This window comes from Callorhinus ursinus, unplaced genomic scaffold, assembly GCF_003265705.2.
Source record: "Callorhinus ursinus isolate GAN/ISIS: 27379988/994484 unplaced genomic scaffold, GSC_fseal_2.0 scaffold25, whole genome shotgun sequence".
Lineage (NCBI taxonomy): Eukaryota > Metazoa > Chordata > Mammalia > Carnivora > Otariidae > Callorhinus > Callorhinus ursinus.
The window spans coordinates 8,406,251-8,418,587 of NW_027397087.1; positions in this window are offsets into that span (position 1 = coordinate 8,406,251).

Genomic DNA, 12,337 nt, shown 5'->3' on the forward strand with positions numbered 1-12,337 from the left:
ACCTGGACAGCAAACCGTCCTTCCTGGCCTCGCCCAGTCCCGCCCAGTCCCGCCCAGTGGGGCCGCCCACTCGGCAGGACTTAATATTGTATCTCGTGCACACCTCAGTTTGAGCATTTTGAACATTGTATCTTAAGTATTCATTCACTTCTCACTTCCTCTGACACACTGTGAGCTTCTTGGGTCCAGAACTGTGCTGTTCCTCCTGTCCCCACCAATTAGCACTGCACTAGCAGGAATCAAGCTCTCAGCAAGTATCTGAATGAATTGTAGTAACCCCTGGCAGTTAACTCCATTCTTCTCCAAGGTTAAGGCCTCACCAAACACAATTGGCTTTTCCAAGTTTCCTCCACCCCTTGATTCCACGTCACCACCTCTTCTTTCTTGAAATTCTGCTTTTTACTTTTCTAGACTCTACACTTGCCTAGTTCTCTTACCTTCTAGAACCTTGCCCCAGCGGCCTCCTCCACTGACTCTCTTCCCCAGCCTTAAATGTGGGTTGTCTCCAAAGCCCAGACTGCACCTTCCTCTTTTCTAGTTTCAGATATGAGTTATTTTTTTTGAAGATTTTATTTATTTATTTGAGAGAGAGAATGAGATAGAGACAGAGCACGAGAGGGAAGAGGGTCAGAGGGAGAAGCAGACTCCCTGCTGAGCAGGGAGCCCGATGCGGGTCTCGATCTCGGGACTCCAGGATCATGACCTGAGCCGAAGGCAGTCGCTTAACCAACTGAGCCACCCAGGCGCCCTCAGATATGAGTTATGTACAATTTGATCTCCTTCCGTAAATCCCAGCATACATTTCCAATCTCTTGACAGCAGTTCCAGCTGTGAGATAAAGCATTGGCATTTCAAATTAGATATGTCTGAATCTGAATGTGTATTTACCCTTACTAACTCCTCTTATGTTCCCTGTTTCTGTAAATGCCTACATCCTTCTAGCTGGAAATCCTTGCCTTAAAACCGCTCCTTAAACCTCTTACTAACCCTAAATCCTATTGAGTTCTCTTGGCTATCTTTGAGCTTTCACTCCTTCCCTCCAAACCCATCTATCCCCCAATAGCTATTGCCCTTATACAAACTGACATTCAGTCTACTGATTGCCCTATTCTGGATACAACACTTTGTCTTTTTCCACTTTAAAACGTCGCACCCAGAGCTGAACACCAAATTCCTCTGGCCTCCAGACGTTCCACTGCATGAATTCTAAGCCCTCCATAATCTCCTACTCCATCTATGCTACTCATACTTATCCTCAATTTTTCAGCCCAGCTGGTATCTGCCTAAACCACACTCATGCCTCCTCATAGTCAGTTAACATTGTTTCTGCTCAGCATTTCTCCCTCTTCTGCTTCCCAAACTGTTGGTCGCAAGGATTTATGACTCTCTTCTCCTCCCACTTTAGCTGATTGGTCCAGTGGTCAGGTTGATCAGGTTATTCCCAGGGTTAAAACTGGAAAATAGTCCTTTTAACCCTGATGGCTCCTGCGGAGCTCATGAGCTAACTGGTAACACCCCCGTGGTGGGGGGGGCGGGGAATGGATTGCAGTAAGAGAAAATAAAATCAAGGTGCAGAGAGAAACAGTAATGGGAGGATACCCATTCAGCATTTATATTGCCAGTTCCAGTTGTTCCTGAGGCCCAGCTGCATCAGTTATCTTCCCATGGCTTGGCCATTTAGTCTTTCCCTGATTTCTAAGCACCAGTAAATTCTTTTTACCTAAATTAATCTGAGTGGTTTCTACCACTTGCAACCAGTAGGTAGGTCCTGATTGATACACTGACTCCACCTATTCTGAATACACCTTAAATCCTGTCTTTTCCTTAAAAACTTTCCCTAATGGGTTCATCTCATAATGATTGCTCTCCTTTTGACACCCTATAATATTTATGCTTTATATTGTGACACTGGCACTTAATTGTGTTCAAGTGAAAACTAGATTATAAACATGACTAAACTGCTCGCTCATTGTTTTATGCATACAAGACTTTTCTCTTGAATAGGAGGGTAAAAACCTTCAAAGTAGTGATTTTTGTCATATACTTTAAAATATATTTTTTCAGCATGCCTGGGTAGCTCAGTCGGTTGAGCGTCTGCCTTCGACTTGGGTCGTGGTCCTGGGGTCCTGGGATCGAGTCCTGCATCAGGCTCCCTGCTCTGCGGAGAGCCTGCTTCTCCCTCTCCCACTCCCCCTGCTTGTGTTCCCTCTCTCGCTGTGTCTCTCTCTGTCAAATAAATAAATAAAATCTTTAAAATATAATTTTTTCTACAGTAATCACAATTTTAGACACAGAGTGGGTACTGCCTCAAGAGGCTAAACAAAAGACAAATTTCATGAAAACCTTCAGGAAGGGCTTTGGTGACACAGGTCAGCAAAAAATATTTCAATATTATTCGAAATATCATTCAATAGTTGCATCCCTCAATGGAGTCCAATCAAGTTTGAGGATGATGAGGGTATGATCCAGGCAAAGGAACTGAAGTATCTCAGAAAGGAGTATTACCTCATGGGAGTTTGGGATCATGGTGGTGTCACTACAGATCCATGGTTTGCTCTCTGCTTTGCTAATCCAGGAACTTAATTTTATCTGTTTACTCAGAGGATTACTTCATACCAAGCAACTTCACATGAGGAGAAATAACAAGCCAGAATGTCCATTTATTCATCTACAACAAAGAATGGGCCCGATTTGAGAGCCAAGGCCAACGACCCAGGACCGTCCTGAGAAGGGTCAAATACTTAGAAAGAACTGAGAGTGTTCAAGCAGATTTTCCATGAAACAAAATAAATTTTCTATTCTTCTTTTGGGGTTATTCTTATCTGCAGCATGAAGACCAAGCATTTTCTGGTGCTACTTTAATACATTTCTGAAGACAGACATGTTCTTTGTCTTTTCTTCTTTTTAAAGATTTTATTTATTTACTTGAGAGAAAGTGAGAGAGCACGAGCTGGGGGAGGAGCAGAGGGAGGGGAAGAAGCCGACTCCTGCCTTGGAGCTCAATTCCAGGACCCAGGGATCGGGACCTGAGCCCAAGGCAGATGCTTAATGACTGAGCCACCCAGGCGCCCCAAGGTATGTTCTTTTTTTTTTTTAAAGATTTTATTTATTTGACACAGAGAGATAGCGAGAGCAGGAACACAAGCAGGGGGAGTGGGAGAGGGAGAAGCAGGCTTCCCGCGGAGCGGGGAGCCCGATGTGGGGCTCGATCCCAGGACCCTGGGATCATGACCTGAGCCGAAGGCAGACGCTTAACGACTGAGCCACCCAGGCGCCCCAGGTATGTTCTTTATTTGAGTGAAATCTATTGCTTTTGCTCTTTCTTCAACGAGTCTTCTAATGATTCATGTACTGGAGTTAGTCCATACTGAGAGTAAACACTGTCTTTTTAAAGATTTTATTTATCTGAGAGAGAGAGCATGCTCACAAGTGCACACAAGCGGGGTGGGGGGGGTAGGGCAGAGGGAGAAGCAAACTCCCAGCTGAGCAGGGAGCCCGATGCGGGACTCGATCCCAGGATCCTGGGATCATGACCTGAGCTAAAGGCAGACGCTTAACTGACTAAGCCACCCAGGCTCCCCAAGAGTAAGTGGTGTCTAGGGGCGCCTGGGTGGCTCAGTTGGTTAGGCGACTGCCTTCGGCTCAGGTCATGATCCTGGAGTCCCGGGATCGAGTCCCACATCGGGCTCCCTGCCCAGCAGGGAGTCTGCTTCTCCCTCTGAGGGAGTCTGCTTCTCCCTCTGACCCTCTGACCCTCTTCCCTCTCGTGCTCTCTATCTCTCATTCTCTCTCAAATAAATAAATAAAATCTTAAAAAAAAAAAAACAGCCCCATGAAGAAATTAGAAAAAAGAAATCCTCATCATTGTTTGGCTTAGAGGTAAAAATAAAACATTTAAAAAAAAAAAAAAGAGTAAGTGGTGTCTAGATTGAATGAATAAACATACTATACTCTAAATTTCCTCTTGAGTTGGCTTCCCAGAGAACCCGACCTGTGCAAGTTTTCTCTTAGTAAAATAAGGATAATGATTCTATCTGCCTCTTTGGGTTGTAGTAAGGTTTAGATTAGTTAACATATGTTTAAAAAGTGCTTAGAGTACTTCCGGGCAAAGAGTAAGCACTAAATGCCAGCTATAATTGTTTAGGGAGGGGCTGAAGGAAGATGGTTAGCGATAGGAGATTTTTATTTTTTTATTTTTTATTTTTTTTCATTCATTTATTTGAGAGAGAGAATGAGAGAGAGAGAGAGAGCACATGAGAGGAGGGAGAGTCAGAGGGAGAAGCAGACTCCCCACCGAGCAGGGAGCCTGATGCGGGACTCGATCCCAGAACTCCAGGATCATGACCCGAGCCAAAGGCAGTCACCTAACCAAGTGAGCCACCCAGGTGCCCAAGATTTTTATTTTTTAATTTGTACACTTTGGTGCTATTTGAGCTTTTTACACTGAGTATGAATTTTTTATCATAATGATATTTTTAAAGATTTTATTTATTTGTCAAAGAGAGAACACGGGAGCACAAGCAAGGGGAGCGGCAGGCAGAGGGAGAAGCAGGCTTCCTGCAGAGCAGGGAGCCCAATGCAGGGCTCATTCGCAGGACCCTGGGATCATGACCTGAGCCAAAGGCACTCACTGGGTGAGTGAGTGATGGACTTAGTGGACTGAGCCACCTAGGCGTCCCTAATTTAATTTTAAATAGCCACATGTGGCTAGTGGCTACCATATTGGACAGAATAGTCCTAGATAATGGAGACAGAACTATGAATTACTCTGGAATCAGTCAGCATGTGAAAGCCAGAGATTAATAAACATGATATGGGAAGTAGGATTAGTATAAATTTTGCCATAGATTGAACCTTCCAAGGATCATTATATTTAAAAGGCTAAAAGTGGTTATACATTAATGTTGGTCATAGTCTCTGTGAGAACAGTTTAAGCAGCTTGCATAGAATCTTGATTTTAGAGGAGTAAGGAGCAAATAGGAGAAATAAAAGAAATGCAAATTTATTTATTTATTTATTTATTTATTTATTTATTTATTTATTTATTTTTAATTTATTTATTTGAGAGAGAGCAAGCCAGAAAGCACGAGCAGGGTAAGAGACAGAGGGAGAAGCAGACTCCCCGCTGAGCAGGGAGTCTGGTGCAGGACTCGATCCCGGGACTCTGGGATCATGGCCTGAGCTGAAGGCAGATGCTTAACCGACTAAGCCAACCAAGCACCCCAAGAAATACTAATTTAGACAGAAAATCAAATTTTTTATTACAAGAGAGATGATAATATCAGTTATGTACAATGTACCAGGCATTTTTCTAAGTGTTGTTATTTCTTCTTTGAATTAAACATTAACATGTTTAATATTAACATTTAATATTAACATTAAACATTAACATGTTTAATATTCAAAACAAGCCCATGAAGCAGCTACCATTATCATTGTACAGATGTGGAAACTGAGGCCCAGAAAAGCTCCAGAAATAGAACTGAAAATGGAAGGGGAGAACTAACAAGTCAGAAAATCATAAAATTATATTGTTCAAATGGAGATCAGTAATCAGGTTTCACCAAAGTTTGTATGCTTTTTTTATTGTGATAAAATCTACATAACATAAAATTGACCATTTTAACCATTTTTTAAGTATATAGTTCAATGGCACTAAGTCCATTCACATTGTTGTGCCATCCATCTCCAGAATATTTTCGTCTTCCCAAACTGAAACTTGGTACCCATTAAACATTAACTCTCCATTCCCCACTCTCCCTCATCCCTGGCAACCACCATTCTACTTTCTCTCTATATTAATTTGACTACTCTAGGTACTTCATATAAGTAGAATCATACAATATTTGCTCTTTTGTATCTCACTTATTTCACTTGGTATAATATATTCAAGGCTCAACCCTGAATATATTAGCATGTATCAGAATTCCCTTCCTTTTCTTGGGTGCCTAGGTGGCTCAGTCAGTTAAGCGTCTGCCTTCAGCTCAGATTATGATCTCAGGGTCCTGGGATTGAGCCCCCATGTTGGGCTCCCCACTCAGTGCGGAGTCTGCTTTTCCTCCCTCTGCCCCTCCTCCTGCTCATGTATTCTCTCACTCTCAAATAGATAAATAAAATCTTTAAAAAAAGAATTTAAAAAATAATTCCCTGCCTTTTCAAGGCTGAATAATACTCCATTGTATGTATTTACCACATTTTGTTTTATCTATTCATTACTTTTTAAAGATTTCTTTCTTTCTTTCTTTTAGGGGGGAGGGGCAGACGAAGAGGGCTAGAGAATCTCAAGCAAACTCCATACTGAGCGCAGAGCCTGACACAGGGCTTGATGACACCCCTGAGATCACTACCTGAGCCAAAACCAAGAGTCAGACACTTAACCTACTGCACCACCCAGGTGCCCCATCTATTCATTATTGATGGCAACTTGGCTTGTTTCCACCTTTTGCCCATTGTGAACAATGCTACTATGAACGGAGTGTACAAATATCTGTTCAAGTCTCTGCTTTCACTTCTTTTGGGTATTAAACCCAAATGGTAAATCTATGTTTAATATTTGAGGAATCAGGGGTGCCTGGCTGGCTCAGTAGGTAGAGCATGTGAGTCTGGATCTCAGGGTTATGAGTTCAAGCCACATGTTGGGTGTGGACACTACTTTTAAAAAAAAATTGAGGAATTGGGGCGCCTGAGTGGCTCAGTCGTTAAGCATCTGCCTTCAGCTCAGGGCATGATCCCAGGGTCCTAGGATCGAGCCCCGCCTCAGGCTCTCTGCTCAGCCGGAAGCCTGCTTCTCCCTCTCCCGCTCCCCCTGCTTGTGTTCCCTCTCTTGCTGTGTTTCCCTCTGTCAAATAAATAAATAAAATCTTTAATAAAAAAATTGAGGAATCACCTTACTGTCTTCTATAGTGACTGCACCATCTCATATTCCCACCAGCAATGCACAACCATTTTATTTTCTCTACCTCTTCAACACACTTGTTATTTTCTGTTTGTTTTTTTATAAGAGCCATCCTAAAGTGTGTGAAGTGGTATCTCACAGTGGTCTGATTTGCATTTCCCTATTCATTAACTGTTTGTTTAAGTATAGGAAACCCCATGTGTATTCGTTAGCAGTGGAGAAGGGAAGGCCGAAGGGAGGGAAAGTGATCAAATCAAGAAGGAAGTATATCAGGCAACAGAGAGGGTGGGGCATTATGGGAGGGAAATAAAGACAAAGGGTTGAGGGAAATGATTATTTAGGTAAACCCAGCCAGGTCTATGCCATCTTCTTTCTTAGCCTCCCAGGAGCTCCTAGGTAGTGGGCTTCACCAGAGCTTAACTGTAGCTTTGTTCATAACAAAACTGAAACCCACACAAATTAGAAATGGAGACAAGAGAGGACAGTTTATCTATTTGTAGACACAGGGCAGCCAAACACCCGGAAATAATATGACAAAAGAAACAAAGGGAAGCAGATCAAGAACTGGCCACTACAAGGAGAGGCTCCCTTACTCAAAGTGAAATGAACCTTAAAAGCACCATTTGGAAACCTGGAACCAGAGGACAGTGAAGCTTCTGTGCATCAGGACATGAATGAGTAAAGCTCTGCAGTCACATATGTTGCAGGGAGGAAAGAGGCAGAGGTGTTGTCCAGCCCTGGCCAACCTTAGTAGGTAGCAGGACCTTGATCGAGTTTCCAATTAACATTAAGTGAGGGGCGACTGGGTGGCTCAGTTGGTTAAGCGTCTGCCTTTGGCTCAGGTCATGATCCCGGGGTCCTGGGATCGGGCCCCGCATCAGGCTTCCTGCTCCTCGGGGAGCCTCCCTCTCCCTCTGCTTCTGCCGCTCCCCCCGCTTGTGCTCTCTCTCTCTCTGACAAATGAAGAAATAAAATCTTTAAAAAAAACAGTAACATTTAGTGAGATAATATATATAAAGTGCTTAGCATAATCCTTGGGATTTTTAAAAAAATAGATATTTTTAAAAAGCTAGATATTATTGTTGAACTCTGGGACAGTGCTCAGCAAGTACATAGTCTGGTGCAGGGCATGGCACCAAACAAGTAACAGCAGCACAGTTCGAGAGGCAGGTGCCACGTACAGGGGTGGCCCAAAGAAGGATGTCATGAACACTTGTGGGCCAGACACTGAACTGAACATTTTCCCTTTTAATTCTCACAATGATCCTGTGAAGTAGGTACTAATATCATACCTATTTCACAGGTGAGTAAACTGAGTCTTGGAGATGTTAAGTCACTTGCTAGTCGCAGGCCTGTCCCAGCTGGTGAAATGGTCGAGCTGGGATTCAAACCACACCTGCCGGCTCTCTACAGGGTACATGCTCATTATCCACACTCCTCTGTATCGTATCTGCTTATTTGCTCACATTGGGGAGCAGTTCCTAGAGAAAGGACATGAGTACTGAAGGATAAGGCGTGTAACACACAGATGAGAGGAGGAAAATCAATCCAGGGAAGGAAGCACACAGGCCCAAAGGCACGGAATTATGCAACAGACATTACATCTAGAAAAATGTAAGAGTTCTGCTTGACAGAATGGTGACAATTCCTATTGACCAAATTCACACACAGAGTCAAGCCTGGATCCAGATATTTACTATATCATGTCTCTTATGCCTTACCCCGATCTTGTAAGATAGATACTTTTTCCCTCTTTTACTTCTGAGGAGAGTGAAGCGCAGAGAGGTTAGGTGACCTAACTACATTTACAGAAGCAGGGGAGTGACCTGAATGCCAGTCTGCTAACTCTATGCACTTCTTATGATGGCAGGGTGTGGGGAGGACAGAGAGAGAAGGAAGCGGTTGAGCAGTTTCTCAAAGAGCTTTTTTTACTGGGACCCACAGTAAGAAATGAAATGTGTTATGACCAAGTCATATAACTATTAATATATCATTATATATTAATATAAGGTAGAATTTTCTAGTGTTCATCAAGATCCAGTTTTTCTATCCCTCCAGGCACACTGGAGGATTACACTTCTCTGCCTCCTTATGATTAGGCAATCATATGAATAGTTAGACCCTTACTCTATACCATATATGAATCAAAGACCTAAATGTGGGGTGCCTGGGTGGCTCAGCCCGTAAAGTGTCCGACTCTTGGTTTGGGCTGGTTCAGATCATGATCTCAGGGTTGTGAGATGGAGCCCTGCATTGGGCTCTGTGCTCAGTGTGGATTCTGCTTCAGATTCTCTCTCTCCCTCTGCCTCTGCTCCTCCCCCTGCTTGTGTGCACTCTCTCTCTCAAAATAAATAAAATCTTAAAAGAAGAGATATAAGGTTATCCTTATGGAAACATCCCATTCACCCCCTGGCATTCTGACATGCTTTCTTGAGGGGTGTGTGTGTGTGTGTGTGTGTGTGTGTGTGTGTGTGTTGAATATGGGAGACAATTCAGGGTATGTACATATCAAATATAGACAGCATCTGTTATATGTGCTGAGGTAGGAACAAAAGGCTATGAATCATGCAGCTATACTGAGAGAGGCCAGAGATAGGGCTGACTTCGTAACATCTGAAAATCAGTTCACACTTAGCAGAGGGAACACTTAAATGCAAGGAAGCCCAGGTCTCATTGGACATGCACAACTTAATCATGCACACAAGCTGATGGTGGTAGACATTACCTTGTAGTCTCACACAGCATTTTCTCAGACCCCTGTGTGCCCCTAGGCCTGGCTGTCAAGCCAGTCTAACACTGCTGGGAGAGGTTACGTTATAGGATAATACATGTTGCACGATCCTGTTTTTGGATGTGTTTATCTATGTGTCCCAAAAGGTCTGGAACAATATATACCAAATTGGTCTTAGGAGTTATTCTTGGGGAATGAGATTGGGAGAGAAGGGATATGAGGATGAGAGCTTCTTTTTTGGAGGGAAATACACTTCTGTATTTGGATTTGTTATTTACAATGGGTATGTGTTAATTTTGTACTTCAAAACATAAATTTAAAAGGGCCTGCGAGTGATTGAAACACGCCTCACATTCTACCCCCAACTCTCCAAATTATACTTTACTCAAGGGAACAGAACCTAGAAACATGTGTGGCACTTACTGGCATCCAAAAAACACCTGCTGAATGAATAAAGAAAGAGCCTAGAGGAGACGTTGAAAGAAACTTTGGCCTTAAGCTCTGCCCTCCACACAGTAGGAGTTGAGTTTCTTCCTTTCCTTTTGATTTCATCTTTTCTACTTTTTTCCCTCCTCCTCTTTTTCCTCTTCCCCATATTCTTCCTCTTCAAACAAACAAACAGACCACAAAGAAACCCCACACAGCAGCAACAACAGCACAGTGTGACAAAGGAGTTTTACCATGCCATCCTCTAGTAGTACTACAGAAACACGCAAGTACATGAAAGGAGTGGGTAGGAAAATATGATTTCATACACACAATGGGGCATTAGGGGATGACTTCAAGTTGAAAAGTAGAGTGATCCAGGCCAAGGCAGAGAAGTAGGAGATAGGGGAGAAAAAGGAAGGAACTGGGTAAGAAAAACATGGTGTTATGACTGGGGGAACACAGAGCTCAGAGTCTCCCCAGGCTGCCACTCTCTTCTCTACTCAAAGTCAGCTTGCTTAGTTCGTCACTGAAAAGTGACCAGACTCTGGGGAGACCAATAGCCAAAGACAGAATGGTTTATAAGACTAACAACCTACCATGAGAAGTATGTTTACCAAGAATACTTGTGTCAGCCAAGCAATGTAGCCTCTTCCCATAAAGGAAAACCTTCTGAGATTAGGGGGCTGCTTGGAGAACAGGGGCTTCAATGCAGATGGATTTGGGGGCTATGAAGTGACATTTTCTCCAAACTGTGGAAGTTTGGAATGTCACTAGTGGGCTCCCAGGAGAGTGTGACCAGGGTGATGGACAGGATGTGGTAGCTGCTCAGGGCCCCCCCTTCTGCAGCTCTGGAAATGCATTAGAAAACTCTCCCTTGGGCTGCCTGTGTGGCTCAGTCTGTTAAGTGTCTGACTCTTGATTTCAGCTCAGGTCATGATCGTGGGGTCATGAGATCTAGCCCCCGTCGGGCCTGTGTCTGGCTCCATACTCATCAAGGAGTCTACTTCTCTCCTTCACTCTCTCCCTTGGCCCCTCCCCCTGCTTATGGGTGCACATGGGTGCGCATGTGCGCCCGCGCTCGCCCTCTCTCTCTCTCTCTCTCTCGCAAATCAGTCAAACAAGCAAGCAAACAATCCTTAAAAAAAGAAAAGAAAATTCTCCCTTGCCTAGCCCCCCTTCTGGCTACTGTGTTTATAGCTCCCTACCCCATCTTGACCACATTTATGATCTTGCCCCTCCACCTGCTTTACACTAAAGTTATTTCCAGTGTGCTGGTTCCTGATTGCTCTAGGTAAGCAGGCTGTAGTTGCTTGTCTGCCAGACCAGGGAGAGGCACAGAACTGCTGACAGCAGTAAAGAGCACCACCCTGGAGTCGGACATGTTCCATTACTAACTAACTGTGTGGCCTTGGGAACCTCTCTGTACCTCACTGTGTGGAAGAACACAGAGACGTGACATCCAGGAAGGAGGACTTGCTGGCCCAGCTGATGGCCTCTAGTTTTCAGATCCTTCAGCATTCGGCTAAGCTACAGAGAGACCCTGTGCTCAAGGTCACAGCCTTCCCACGTGGCCTACATATAATGAATGATTGAGGCAGGGCGATAAAGGTCTGGCCATTTCAGCCCAGTGTGGGACAACTGACCATCTATTTTGGCTTCAGATGACCCATGTGATTAGTTGACACTGTTGTCAGGTACACACTGCAGCTCAACTTCTCCCACTTTTCCCTATGGTTGTCAATTCCCAAGGACACTCCCTAGTAAATATCCTGCACACTAAACTCTACCTTAGAGTCCACTTCTTGGAGAACCTAACCTACAACAATTGATGCTAGGAGTGATCCAAGAAAGCAGGCAATAAAAGGATGTTTAGAAGCAAGGTCACTAAACACACAGGTGGAGATGAAGATCTGGTGGTCCAATTGTTAAATATATTATCATTGGTGAATAGGGATAGTATGCTGGCAGAAGGGACCGTACTAGCTGGTGGGATGTATCAGATAAAATAGAGGGGCCAGAGTAACTATAAGAATAGTGAAATTGGGTCACTGTGACTGACAGCCGAGTGTGAAAGCCAGAGGGCCCCCTAATGGCATATGAAGAGAGCTTCATCCACCTAATAGTGGGAGGGTAGGGAAAGCTGAGGCCCAGGATAATCATCAGAATAGTCTAAGATACAACGATGTTAAACTCCCAAGCAAGGGAAGCTGGCTAAAGACCTTAGTTGGGAAATAATGGGAACATGACATGTGGGATGGAGATATCTGATTGGTGCCCCTGAA